A 3325-nucleotide genomic window follows, 5' to 3' on the forward strand; every position below is an offset into this window, starting at 1 on the left:
CTCAATTCTTGTCTAGAGTTGTCACTGTCACTGTCACTGTCCTCCCGTTGTTCATCTATTTGCTCGAGTGGGCCCAATAACGTCTCCATTGTGAGACTTGTTGTTACTGTGTTTGGCATATCGAATATGTCATGGGTAGCTTGCCAGGCTTTGCCGTGTGGTCGAGATACTCTCAGTAGCTTGCCGAGCTCTCCTAGAGGGATGGAGGAATCGAACTTACGTCGGTCGTGTCGGCCACATGCAAGGCAAATGCCCTACCTGCTGAGCTATCGCTCCAGCCTTGGCTGGGGCATTGAGGCCCGCAGGATGCAGAGGCCTGCGCTCCAAGATGCTGCTGCGTTGGAGGTCCCAGAAGCCAGCGCTGTGATGCTGTTCCACTTCTGGAATTGCTTCGCTCTGGCCTACTTCCCCTACTTCATCACCTACAAGTGCAGCAGCCTGTTCGAGTACAAGCGCCTTCTGGAAATGTGTCCAGGCCAGGGTCACCTACCTCTTCGTGCAGCTGTGCAAGATGTTGTCACTGGCCACTTTCTTTTCCACCTGGGAAGGCGGCATTTATGACTTTATTGGGGAGTTTATGAAGGCCAGTGTGGATGTGGCAGACCTGATAGGCCTCAACCTTGTCATGTCCCAGAATGCTGGCAAGGAGGAGTACAAGATCATGGTTGCTGCTCTGGGCTGTGCCACTGCTGATATCATTATGTCCCACTGCATCTCCCTCTAGGTTGGCGCCTGGCGCATTTAGTTTGACTGGAGGTATATCCAAATGAGCATTGACTCCAACATCAGTCTGGTTCATTACATTGTGGCAACAGCCCAGGTGTGGATGATCACCCGTTGTGACCTGTAGCACACTTTCCGGCCAGCAGTCATTGTCCTCATGTTACTCAGTGTCTACAAGGCCTTTGTCATGGAGACTTTTGTCCACATCTTTTCCCTGGGCAGCTGGACGGTTCTTCTTGCCCAAGCAGTGGTGACAGGGCTGCTGGCCCATAGCACTCTGGCCCTATATGTCGCCATCAAGAATGTGCACTCCTAGACATGATTTCCCAGGTAGTCACATCTGCAGGTTTCTGTGAAGTAAACAGTATTTGTCTAGAGTTACCATTTTCAAATATTGTCTTAGTGGTTCCTTCTACATCCTCACTGCCTTCCCCTATCTCACTTATGGCAAGCTTCCAACACTGCACCAATCCTCCCAGCCCTTATTTCTTCTGTCCTTGAGTATCATTTTCTTAATATGTTTCTTTTTATTCCACAAATGTGTGGAATAACTCTGACTCACTCAATCCACAAATGTGTCCCTCTCCTGAATCACTTCACTCAGCATGATACTCTTCCTGTCCATACATGTAAAGGCAAATTTCATGACTTCATTTTACCTGGTGACTGCATAGTATTCCATTATATATGTGTACCATAGTCTCTTTATCTAGTCATCTATTCTTGGGCACTCGGTAGTTTCCATATTCTGGGTATTGTGAATAGTGCTGCAATCAACATAGAAATTCAGGTGGTATTGCTGTATTGCTGCTGTGTGGTTTTGGTCCTCCCAGGTATATTCTCAGATGGGGTATTGCTGGGTCATACTGAAGTTGCTCAATTTCTAGTTTATTTGAGGAATGCCCATACTGTTTTCCAAAATGGATCAACATTTCCACCAACAAAGAATGAGAGTTCCTTTCTTCCAGTATCTTCACCAGCACGGATTGTTCTTGTTCTTTTTGATGTGGTATGAGATGGTATTTTAATTGTTTTGATTGCATCTCCCTGATGATTAATCTGAGTAGTATCCATGGTTGATGTATATATATATATATATATATATATATATATATATAGTTTATTTTAAAACGTTTTATTTAACTTTTGTTAGTCTTTAACTTTACTTGGGAACCATGGTTTATAAAGTTGTTCATAATACAGTTGTTTCAGACATTCTTTATTGAGCACCAATCCTACCACCAATGTGATCAGTTTCCCACCCATCCCTCAAGCATTCCCTCTTGGCATACACAAAATAATTTATTTTTATATTATTTGTTACAACATAATTAGTGGACTTATCAAAAAATAAAATCATGTTTTAAGTAAAAGAAAATTTGTGAAAAATTTTGTATTTCACAGTGATGTTATTAAAGTCATTATCTAAGATTTACTGAGCTGTTTGTTGCTAATTAAGTCTTCGGAGTTACTGTTTTCACAAACTGAACTTAATGGGCTTCTATACTACATTCCCATCTAATTTGTTGTGCTCCAACTAGACTGTCTTTTTTTGTGGAATTTGGAGGTGTTGTGTGGCTGCATACATATCTGTGCATTACAGGAGCACCAGGAGCTCAAGGAGCTGTAGAACAGGGATGATTCTCAGTCCAACACTCTCCAAAAGGCCTTAGAGTTTTAAGACCAAAAACCGTTGTGCCTGGGAATTTCTTCTGCTTGGCATCTCTTCCTAGAATAGTTGTGAAGCTGCGAGGTTTACATGGTGAGGTTGTGGGATGTATGCCACAATTTCTTTAACCTCTATTCAAAAAACTGTGTGTTTCCCATACCTTGTTTATTGAAAGTAGTTCTACAATAAACATGCATATGCATATATATACATATATATGTATATGTATGATTGTTGTGTGTATGTATCAAATGAGTGTTTCAATGTTATTAAGTTAGATATAAAGTAGTGCATTACATGCAGTTTTATTTCTTTAATTATGTGAACTCCCATACTATTTTATACAGAATACAAATGACTTGATATCCCGCCAACAGTGAATGAGAGTTACTCTTTTTTTGCACAATCGTACAATCACCTAATATTTATGGGGGTTGGGGACAAAGTTTATTCTCACAGGATTACAGCATTGATTTGTCATTCCCTAATATTTAGTGAAGATGGGAATGTTTTCATGTGACTATTGGCCATCTGTGCTTCATTGGAGAAGTCGTCATACAAAACTTCTCCCATTTTATGGGGTTAGTTTTTTATTATTTATTTTTATGAGTTTCATACATCATTTGGTTCTTAGCTCTGTCACTGTCCTCCCATTGTTCATTGCTTTGCTCGAGCAGGTCAAGTAATGTCTCCATTGTGAGACTTGTTGTTACTGTGTTTGGCATATCAAATACGTCAAGGGTGGCTTGCCAGGCTTTGCCGTGTGTGCAAGATACTCTCAGTGGCTTTCCGGGCTCTCCAAGAGGGGCAGAGGAACTGAACCCGAGTCGGTCAGGTTGGCCGTGTGCAAGGCAAACGCCCTACCACTGTGCTATCGCTCCAGCCCCTTAGCTCTATGTTATGTGTATAATGTGTGAAGATTTTCTCCTATTC

At 41.9% G+C, this 3325-nt stretch overlaps 1 pseudogene; it reads left to right on the plus strand.

Moving 5' to 3' along the window:
• Positions 1 to 364: 364 nt before the first annotated feature.
• LOC130034240 (BOS complex subunit TMEM147-like) lies at positions 365 to 1059 on the plus strand (annotated as a pseudogene).
• The last annotated feature ends 2266 nt before the right edge of the window (positions 1060 to 3325 follow it).

This window comes from Sorex fumeus, unplaced genomic scaffold (genome assembly GCF_029834395.1).
Source record: "Sorex fumeus unplaced genomic scaffold, SorFum_2.1 ptg000058l, whole genome shotgun sequence".
NCBI lineage: Eukaryota > Metazoa > Chordata > Mammalia > Eulipotyphla > Soricidae > Sorex > Sorex fumeus.